This window comes from Scomber japonicus, chromosome 19 (genome assembly GCF_027409825.1).
Source record: "Scomber japonicus isolate fScoJap1 chromosome 19, fScoJap1.pri, whole genome shotgun sequence".
NCBI classification, from domain to species: domain Eukaryota; kingdom Metazoa; phylum Chordata; class Actinopteri; order Scombriformes; family Scombridae; genus Scomber; species Scomber japonicus.
Genome location: NC_070596.1, coordinates 2,739,743 through 2,751,325, shown reverse-complemented (window position 1 = coordinate 2,751,325; position 11,583 = coordinate 2,739,743).

The following is an 11,583-nucleotide window of genomic DNA, read 5'->3' as shown; positions in this document are numbered from 1 at the left end:
TCCATTTCTTCTATACAGTCTATGGCATTTATACCAACGGCACGAGACATCAGTCCTGCATCATACGTTATCCATTTCCACTACTTTGTAGTAAAGACTCATAATTAATTTAAAGTTACTTCCACATGGTCTTTTTCCATATACCAGCTGCAAGCTTCTTGTGCAGCAACTCTAACATCACTTTGCCATTGCACACCGTTACACGCACTTGCACATTACAAACACTGGGTTGCACGTTGCTAGTACATCGAGTCAATCGTAATTTTATGGCATCATCTGCCATTAAATGCATCGTGTTCCACATTACTAACACAGCTTATCACAAATACTAAAATCACTCCGTATCGTCCACGTTAAAAGCACAATTTATCACAAATACAACTAACCTGAAATTGCTTCCATATCGTCTGCGTCATAAACACCCTCTGCCATTTCCTCACTACAACCGCAGTGCTGCTCCTAAACAGGGACATCAGGCACCAGGATGCCTGCGACCATGCGGTTTCCTTAAATCTAACAGCAGCGCTTTGCTTAGTTATGGACATCAGGCACCGGGATGCCTGCAACCCATGCTGTTTATCTGTCCAACCACAGCACTTCATTCCAACGGGAACATCGGGCACTGGGATGCCTACAACCCCTGCCGTCTCTTCACTTCAATCACAGCACTCGGCTTAGACCAGAACATCAGCACCAGGATGCCAATGACCCCTGCTTTTTTTCACTACATTTGCACCACTTCAATTCGGCCAGGATGTTTGATGTCAGTGACCCCACCATTTACTCAGTCCAACCTTGGCTCCTCACCTAGTTCGACAGCAGGCAGCTTTTATCGTGGACGTCCTGCTCTAGTTGCCACAGAAGCCTGCTCTAGTCAAGACTCCTGGCAACGAGAGCTGCCAACACTCTGCTTCAACTGGGACATCCGCCACCGGGATACCAGCGCCCCGCTGTCTCGTCATCGAGGTACCAGGATAACCCATATTTGACTACACTGATCCCTGCAGCTCATTTCTCCCGGGCAGTGACACCGGGATGTCATTCTTCAACTTCATCGGACAGAACCATGCAAGCCAATTTTGGGGGTTCCATGGTGGCTGATCGTTCTCCGCCAAATGGCCAGCTGAGACCACCTCCTTTCACACGTTTAACGTAAACTACCTGTCGCTCTCTCTCGTCACTTCCACCATTTCATTATCAATGCCCATTTCACACGTTCAACGTAACATACATGTTGTCCTATTTCGTCACAATAACTATTTCATTATCAACGCCTCTTAGAGCCCTCCTGCTGTCTATTGCATCTTCAGTCCCGTTGCTTCAGTCTTCCTTCTCACTGAACCAATCATGTTTCAACGAGCTTCGCTTGTTCCTCTCTAACTGGAACGTTATCTCCGTCTTTTATGATGATCAACTGACCAAATCCCTTGACATCCAGCTCTACACTGATGCCGCTCCCTCTGCCGGTTTTGAGGGTTTCTACAACGGTATATGGTTCACATCAGAATGGCCCCCAGAACTCATGAACAATTGCCAGGTCGCTTCCTCCACCTCTTCGAAATCTACCCCATAGCAGCCACCGCCGTTCTATGGGGACACAAATGGTCTAGTAAATCCATTCTCATACACTCTGATAAGACAAAGGTCGCTCCAACTCCCCTTCAATCATGCCATTCATGCGTCGCTCATGTGGCACTCCGTCACTAACCAATATATCCTCTGCGCCGCCCACGTCCCTGGCCACTATAATACCATTGCTGACTCTCTCTCGTTTTATGTTCCAGAAGTTGAGAAACTGGCTCCGCACGCCGAACCGCTGCCGACTCCAGTTCCTCCATATTCTGCACTGACTTTCAATCTGTAAATCCATCTTTAATACCCCTGATCATCGAATTCCAAACTACATCATTAACAGCTTATCACCTTCTACACTCTCCTCCTACTGGACAGCTTGGAATAATTTCCATCACTTTCATGACCGACACAACTTCATTTTCCCCTCGTTCAATCTCACCACCATCATCTGCTACATCACTTATGCTCATTCTGCCATGAACATAAAAATGCCTACTATCAAATCTTACCTCAGCAGTACTAGTTTTTTCTCCAAACTAATCACATGTAATCCCAGCTCAGCCTTAAACCATCCCCAAGTAAAGTCACTTCTCTCTGGTCTCCTCCGCCAAGAACCAGCCAAACCTCCTAAATGGATTCCTCTTACCGCCGAACTGCTGTCCACTTGCATACACACCATTCGCTCAGGATACCAAACACCTCACATCGCCCTGACCCTCGAAGCTATGTTCATATTAGCATTTTTCGGTTTTCTTAGATGCTCAGAATTCACGGCGTCACCATCGCACTTCGACCCATGCCGTCATGTTTGTATCTCGGACTTATCACTATTTTCTGAAGACACCATAGCATTCTACCTGAAGAAAACTAAAACTAATCAAATCGGCCATCCTACACCAGTTTTTTATTTTAAAAACCAGTCTCCCCTAGATCAATTCGTCATCCTCTCTAACTATCTCCTCTACCGAAAATCCAACGGCACGCCTCTATCTCACCCCCTCTTCATCTCCGAATCCGGTCAAATCACCACTCGGTCCTGGTTTCATCATCACTTACGCCGGTTTATCGCCTACGCACTACTCCGGGCACTCTTTTAGGATCGGGGCTGTTACTTCAGCTTCCCGCAACGGCGTACCCGAGCACTTTATCCAAATCATGGGTCGTTGGGCTTCATTAACGTATCACCGATATATCCGCTCAGACTCAATGATCTAATATCCACGAACGCACGTCTCAAATAATTGGAGGTTTTGGGGGTTCGTCGCTGCCCGGGTGCTGCGGCGGATCCTTTATTCGGCCTCCCCACACCGCATCAAGAATCACTCTGCATCAAGAATACGCAATTCATTCAAATTCTGTCAATAAATCTGTTAAAACGTATCTCGTTGATGATGTGTTCCTTGCTCGTGAAAATCATTTTTTAATCATTCAAATTTGGCAGGGTGGTTAACAACACACTTTTCTGTGGTATGTCAAACTCAGAACACATTTATTCTTACTTTACACAGACTTTAAGCAAACTAACCACCTTGACTTGGATGCTTAAACCAGCTTCCAGTCCTGTGGTCTCATCTTTCCTGACTTCAGAAAATGTTTGTCTGATGGTCTGCTCCTGACCATGTTGGTGTAGCTGCTGAAGACTGGAATTATGCTTCTCTGGCTCTTTTTTTTCTCTTTCTTTAATGATTACCCACAAAATCCTTCTTTGCATATAGGTTCAAATAGACGTATCTTCAAGGAAGCAGAATTTCCACTTGACCATGACCATTGCCTCTGATTCTGTCCTCCTCTCACCTTTTGTACCGCTTGTTACCTCCTCGGCCTTGTCCCTCTTTTGCCTCTTTTTTTGTTTCCTTTTGCTTTATGTTCCATCTGTCTTTTCTCCTTCTTTCTGCTTTTCTGACTCTCCTTTTCTTTTTAACCCTAACCCTAATCCTGTGAATAACATTTTAAAACCCTCTCCTGACATGTTTTTAGATATATTTGTGGCTGACATGGTTTTTCCAAAATTAATTTTCCCTGTTAAAAAGTCTTAAAAATCCAGAACATTCAACAAAAAAGGAACTTTGGTACTAAAAACACTGTAACACAGATAACAAGATTTGACTTATTTGGATGCTGAAGCTTCATATTAGCTTCACATCATTTTTTAAATATATTGTTACACAGAAGGAGGACTGTGGATTTAGTCCTCCATCACTTCCATTGTAAGTACATTATGAAGAGATCTTCTAATGGTCAGTATGAACAGGAGGAATCATTACAACAAGGAACATTTTTAAACATTTGTTTTTGGCTCCTGACTTGATTTAAGACAGACTTGAAACATTGTGAACATGTCTCATTGTGACAGAAAGAGCAGTATAGCCCTCTACAGCCCACAAAGAAAGAGGAGGGGGAAGAGATAAATCAGGCACACCTGTGAGTTGGGGGAAGGGAACACCTGACAAAGGCAGCATGGAGGAGAGCTGAGAGGAGTGAGAGTGAGCAGGAGGACAAATGACTATTAGCCTATTTGACCTCTTAAAAAAATAGTGCATGGAAGAGAGTACACTACACCATTGTGATCCAAAACCCCCCATACCCTCCATGGTACCTGAACACCCAGTGGTGCTCGTAAAGGATCACAGCTTCCCTGGATTGACCCTGTTTCAGACTGAGTCCAGCACAAAGTTCAACAGCTCTTGATAAGAAGAATCAGTTAACGAGCCAGTCATCAGCATGGGCCAAGACACCTGGGTGGTCCCTGAACAGCAGCTCATTATCTTTCATTTACATAATCCTCCAACTGTGCTTCATTATGCTGCATTGCTTCCAGTCCTTATATAACCCTAAAACCAACAGTGGAATTTTTGACTGCCTTGAATTTGACAATGGACAGTGACAAACTGAGGCTCTGGTAAAAGCCTAGAATAATTGACATATATATACCAGTAAAAAAATAGATGTTTTATCGAAAAACAGGCTTTCAGTTAAGGCAGTGAAAGGACTTTAATTTGATGTGATTGGTCTGGTATTGATCTGATCTACTGCATTTGCTGTCAAAGTTGAATTTTCCCCAGAATGGATTTAGATACTTCAATTAAATTTCAAAGGCATGATAACAGTCAGCAACATACAAGATTAACAATAAGATTGGGTAATGAGTTCTTGAGAACTTCATAAATCTGCTGTGATAGATATATACAATAACTAAAGAAGACAGGTAAACTACATAATTCATTTTTTGTACGTTTAGGGTACTCTTTCATAAACTGTTGGCTGTTTCACTTTCTGAGGAAATTCAGTTCATTCATTCTCATGGGAGTGTATAGCTATCCCATGAGTGTGCAAACAGTACAAACCCAAGTCACTGAACATTGGTGTCATAGAAACTTTCCAGACTCTGTGGTTATTGTTTTAGGATGCTTTAACAAGGCAAACCTCAGCCATGAGCTCTCTAAATTCAGACAGCATGTTACCTGCCCCACCAGAGAACAGAGTACACTCCACCACTGCTATACTGTATATCACTCTGCTCCCTGTGCAGCACTGGGTCTCTCTGATCACTGTAATTCACCTAATCCTGACCTCAGCAGTACGCAGACACTATCATACTATCAGTTTTGTGAGGATAACTGCATCCTCAGCAGGTAAAGTACAACAACGACAAATCATGGTTTACTGCAGAACTCAGCCAGCTCTGTTGAATCAAGCATGAGGCCTACAGGATTAGAGATAAGAACATTTGCAGGCAGACCAAGTACAAGATGAAGAGAGGAATCAGAGCAGCCAAGTAGAGCCGCAATGAGAAGCTCAACGACCATCAGCTGGCAGACAACCTTAATGAGTTTTACTGCAGGTTCGATAGACAATGGCTTAACCTGGATCCCTATGGCCATGTCAGTTTTTGAAAGACTTGTCCTGTCCCACCTAAAATCAATCACTGACTGGATCCCATGCAGTTTTCAGACAGGACTAACAGGTCTGTGGATAACATAGTCAACCTAGGACTGCACTTCATCCTCCAGCATCTGGGCTGCTGTGAATCCTACACAAGGTTGCTTTTCTTTGACTACAGCTCGGCATTTAACACTATTGTTCCAGAGCTCCTCCTCACCAAGATCTCCCAGCTGACTGTGTTTGAGTCTCTCTTGGTCACAGACTTGCTGACAGACAGAGAGCAGTGTGTGAGGCTGGTAAAACCAATATCATCCCACTGCAGACACAAAATAGGTGTTCTCGTGCCTGCAGCTGGACCCTTCTCGGTAAAACGTGCTTCCACCACCGGAGCACCACAGGACTGCTTGCTCTCCCCTCTCCTCTACCTCCACAAGCTCCTCACGTTCACAGATGACACAACCGTCTTTTGTCTGTTCCAGGACGGTGACGAGTCTGTGTACAGACAGCAATAACAGCCTGGAGCTAAACACCCTCCTGACAGTGGAGTTGACAATAAGACTTCAGGGGAGCCCCTCTATGCCTCCCTCCATTCACCATCAAATGCACCATGGCACCGCTCTGGAGTCAATTAAGTTCCTTTGCACCACCATCTCCAAGGATGGGACATCAATATAAGCTGCGTAACAGTGGCAGTGGCTCAGAAGGTAGAGCGGGTCGTCCATTAATTGGAAAATCAGTGATTTGATCCTGAAGGTTGTTCCATTGGTGTGTGACTGAGTGAGTGAAGGACTAAATACTCCTCCTGACAACCATCTTGCACAGCCTCCACCATCAGTGTATAAATGTGTGTGTTAAGGGTTGAATGTTGGCATGCAGTGTAAAGACTAGAAACACGCATTATAGCGCATTTATAATCAACAAAGCCCAACAGATGTTCTGGGGGCACTTCATTTGTTATGGACTTTGTCCATAGCACAGTCAATGTTTCAAAATACCATGGCATTTTCTGTATACTGCATACTATTGGGTTGATTTGTGTTATTGTTGTCAGAAACACACTGTGGGCTGGCCTGTTTGTAAAGTAGGCCTTATGGAGTAAACACTGTACTTACAGGGGGATTGAAAAGCCTGAGGTGGTTCAGATTTATGTGGATTGAGACTGTTGCTGCTGTCCATTGTTATTATAAAAAACGTTTTTTAATGATCAGGTTTCTACAGTAAATACAGTTGAACAGAAAAATAAGAGTGTCCATCTAACAGCCAATAAGTTTGACGTAGAAGACAATAATTTTTTTGTCACAGTGTAATTGTAAAAACTTCCAGCTTTGTTGCTCAGTAATGGTCAAACTGTACCCCATAAAATGAGAATATGTCCCAATTAGTTATTTTTCCCGTCTACCTGTATCAGGATTTACTGTACTGACAGTTAACACACTATAAACTGGGAAGAACCATTCTGTATGTTGTGGGCTGTAATTTAAAGTGGTACCAAAGTTTATGAGTTTATGTCATTGCATATACATTTAAACTAATAAATATAAAATTCACTATTGAGACTCTCATACATTTTTCAGGCTGATTTTGTAGACACTGCAAGAAGAGTCTGCAGCTGTGCTCAAGTGCTCTGTGAGACTTTATTTAGGTACAACGGTGCTTTGAGCTAAGGGCTAATGTCAGCACACTCATGTCAGTGTTAGAGTTAACATGCTTATGTTTACCATGTTCACCATCTTAGTTTTGTCTTGTAAGGATGCTAACACCGACGAACGACCGACCAACTGTCACTATTATCCCAGAGCTGTGCTGGTTAAACATGAGGTAAGTTGGTAAGGGTTAAGGTTAGGGTTAGGGTTAGACTCCCACATGAACAGGTAAAAACTGCCTTATACCTGGAAACATTGCTGGATGTGCAAACTCACTGATATCGAAGTGTTTAAAAGGCCCAAAGAGAAGAAAAGGGGAGTCCAACTCTACAAACAAGTTCTTTGATGGAGCTGATAGAATAAAGACAGGAACATTATGGATTAGGATTTGTTAATACAGACACACTGTGTGGTACAGAATATTTTTGTCAATAGATGATGTATTACTATGTATCTGACCACCAGATGGCAGTGGTACCTCTCGTTCAAAAACCTACAAACACCTGTTTACATGATCATGTTTACAGCGCTCCAGTGCCCTTCTATCAACACTGGTGTTAGAAATATGAAAGCTTAAAAAATATGAATAATATATATCACATTCATGTAGGCATGATGTGCATCTGACATATTGTATAGTGACAAATCATAACGGTAAGTATACTCCTGACCAATATATCTAGACTGTAATGTTTGTTTTAAAATAACACAGATGATCTTATTTTCATGTACTACATATTTACATAAAAGATATATAACAGAATGAAGTAAATTAATGAAATTAAAATAAATAAAATAAAAACTCCCTTTTAAAAAAAAGCCAAACTTTCAAAACATTTTGAAACATTGATATCATGTTTATGACACAAATTGATGAAATTCTACATAACAAAGGTCCTAACTCCAGTATCTGTATGTCCTCATTAAATGTCCTTTGAGATGATGTTTTGGCATGTCCTCTTTATTTAATAGTTGACAGTGGAAAACTTGGGGAAACAGAGGTCTACATACTTAACTGGAGGTCTTCAAGATCTGAAAGCTGGATATGGACCCAGAAGTCCAGAACTTTCTATACGCAGTAGGAACGTTAAGGTCTCAGCATGCTTCAAACAAAGCTGCAGCAACAGCTGTTTCTACTGCTGAAATTGGGGTGGGGGGGTTCTCCATATTTGTATGTTTGGTGATGTCAGGACAACAAAGAGTGGCAGAAAGGACAGAGATGATGGAGAGGTGAGGACCTGTCACCTCCAGTGTGGACATTCACAACAGATAGAAACACCTTTCTATTCACATGTGGTTGATGGACAGGTCGTACAAACTAGTTTGTGTGAAGCATACTGAGGCCTTCAACCACAGCTCTGAACATAGCCATGCTTACTGTGAGGCAGTATGCATAAACCAGCACCTGCTCAGGCTCCACTGACTGCTAGACAGAAAATAAAACTAATAAAAAAATCTACCTGACAATGATTCTTAATACAGACCAAAATAACTGATATACATTTTACACAGACATATACAGAAACACATGGTATTAAACAAAAAAGATGTTTCTACATTAATTATGAATTTCAGATATCATAATTATGACATCATTATGTATTGATTTGATTGATGATTGATCAGATTTAATCTGTGCATTATAAGAAAAAATGACACCTATTCTTATGGGTCCTGTTATTTCTCAATAATAACAGGACAGTTTCTAGACAGAGTTATGCAATTTGGTACCAATTACAGGACATATAGAAACATACACACAGGAAGTAGCTGATTTATTTGACATTTTTAAAAAAGAATCAAGAAGTTTGCTTGGTTGATTCATATTTAGCCAATTCTCACAACCTGAACGTTTTTTTAAATCTGTCAAGCTGTTTGCAAGGTTATAATGAACTTTCATCTCAAATCTTTGTCAGCTGCCCTGACTAATAAGAAGGTTACACTAGCAGACAATTATTATTAATCAAAATAATTCGCTAATCATTCTAAATGAATTAAAAAGTAGCAGTTTAATACTTAATTTTCTTTATATTCAAAACCAAATTCCATACTGACGCCATTCCCATCATCATCATCGTCAGTTACTTTCTAGGAAATTAAATATTAGAAATACTGGGATATAAATAATGAGTAACTCTAATGTGTTTCTCCTTCTGTAGTTACAAGACACTCTACATCATAATTATGAGATATGAAAGTCAAAATTGAGTGGAATGATTTTTATTATGAAGGCATAGACCTGCCATAAAAATATGCCACTCTGTTAGTTTGTAAAGCTACTGCTGTGTAGAGAGTGAAACATTCACCGAAGAGCAGTTCCTATTTTTGCTTTGTTCTTTACCTGCTGACTGCTGTGTGCTGATACACAGTAATTAAGGTTCAAATTCAAGTAAGGTTAGGCGAGTTTGTGGCCTTAGCAGCAGAGAGATGAACACACTCACTGTGTGTAAAGCAGTGAAACGTGATCAGTGAGCCCCTTTCTTACAGAGAAACTGTTGTTTTGTCCACAGACAGCAGAGAGAGCCAAACCACTGGCCTCTAGACACCTTTAAGAAAACTGACCACATTGAAGTGAATGAGAAAACATGAAGCTGTCAAGTCTTTTCTCCTGTTTCAGTATGATGTTTGAGGGTAGGCCACAACTTTAACTGGCTGTGAAGTGATCAGTCCCTGCTGAAGTTACACTGTAAAAAATATAGGAAATAATCTGCAGTTCGTGTCCAAAAATGCATTCTTAGGGTGTTTTGAAACCTGCGATGTAAAGTCAGGGTGAACAGGACTGTGCTTTGGTTTCCACCATTAGTTTGGGCAGATCTGAACACAGATATTCAGGTGTGGACTGAAAAAAAGAACGAAAGAAAAAAAAAACCCACATGGAGACCCTTCAGAGGAAGTGCTCTCTGTCCAGTCATAAAGGAATTTTAGAGCGGTTTATTTGTGATGGGAACATGTAATCCAGGTCTCTTGGAGAAAGGATCTTCTTCAGGACCTTCTTCCTGTGTTTACATCCTTTCTTCTTTCATCCTGGGTGTCACATGAAGATTTGTTGCCAGTAGGGTAATAAACCCTTCTCTTCCAGGCCTGAAAGACCCATTAGATTTGACTAAAATGACTTTGACTACTTTACTCATCCACAAAGCTGCAAGGATCTGCATGATGTGATTATTTGAAGATGTACACATGCAGCAGTTAACTCAGAATAGCTTTGGCTGAACTTTACAATGCTTTTTTTTCTTTTACTGAATAACAGCTATGGATTCTCTCCTCCAATCCCACACATATACGAGAAACCCCCCCATGTACATGCTTATAGAAATGAGGTTGTATCACAACCAGTAACAGGAGTAATTACAGCAATACCTCTTCCAATGTGTGTATTAAATTGAGCAGTTACCCTGTGGAGTTTTATTATAACCAAATACTGTTATTATAACTACATTGTGTGTGTCTTTGAGGTCTAAAACCCTGTTCACACACACATACACACCCACACAGTAGAGATGTGACTGGCTCTACTACTCAAAGTCTCTGTGATGTGGAGAGGCTGAGAAAAAAAGCTTCAATTCAATTCTCCTAATTATGAGTCAGAGTCTCTGATACAACTTCAACAACCACTGAGACTTCAAACTTCTTAACAGAAAAATGATTAGGGAAATGAACTATTTGGTGCTGAATACACAGATTATATGCTTGATGCATACACATTAAAAGACAAGAGAGTCTGCCACTTTGTGTAAATGAACTGCTAAACATGCTATTTTTGAATATTTTTAACTATTTTCAACCTGCATTTTTTAATTGTCGAACAGTCTTCTTCACTGCTTTTTGCTGGAGCATTGCTACATTCGTTGGTGCGACAGCACCCCCAACTGTCTGTCAGTGGAATAGTGTTAAGGTGTTATTGTGGCAGTTGTGAGCTTCTGCTTTGGAACATCACTAGTGGTCAAAAACTCCACAGGGTCCCTTTGTAAGGCTTTAAAGGAATAGTTTGCTTTTTGTTTTTTAAAGTATGGTTGAATGAAGTACTTCGCCATAGACAGTGTATTACCTGGTGGGGGCAGGAGTATACTGATGTAGGCAGGTCAGCAGCAAAATGTATTTTAGACACCTAAAAATCAATATCAGTTTAAAGTGTATGTTGTATTTGTCTGATATTGTCAGATGGTAAGATAAAGCGGTGAAAATGTTCTACATATAGTGTAGACTAATAATGATACTGTTCCATGCTGGTACTCCTGCCTGCTTCTCAAATCTACTGTGTTATACACTGACTATGGATACAATCTCACTTCAAAAACATGCAAACTAGCCCTTTAAAGAGGCTTAACATTTGTGGGTGTGTTGGCTTGATTGACATGTGTCTCCACCTATCACATTGGGCCATGCCGAGTGGCCAGTTCTTAGCTTCAGAAAGAGTGAAGTATGAACCCAAACTGTAGCTGTAACACTGTACAGACATTTCAATGTGTCCTGGTATCACCTC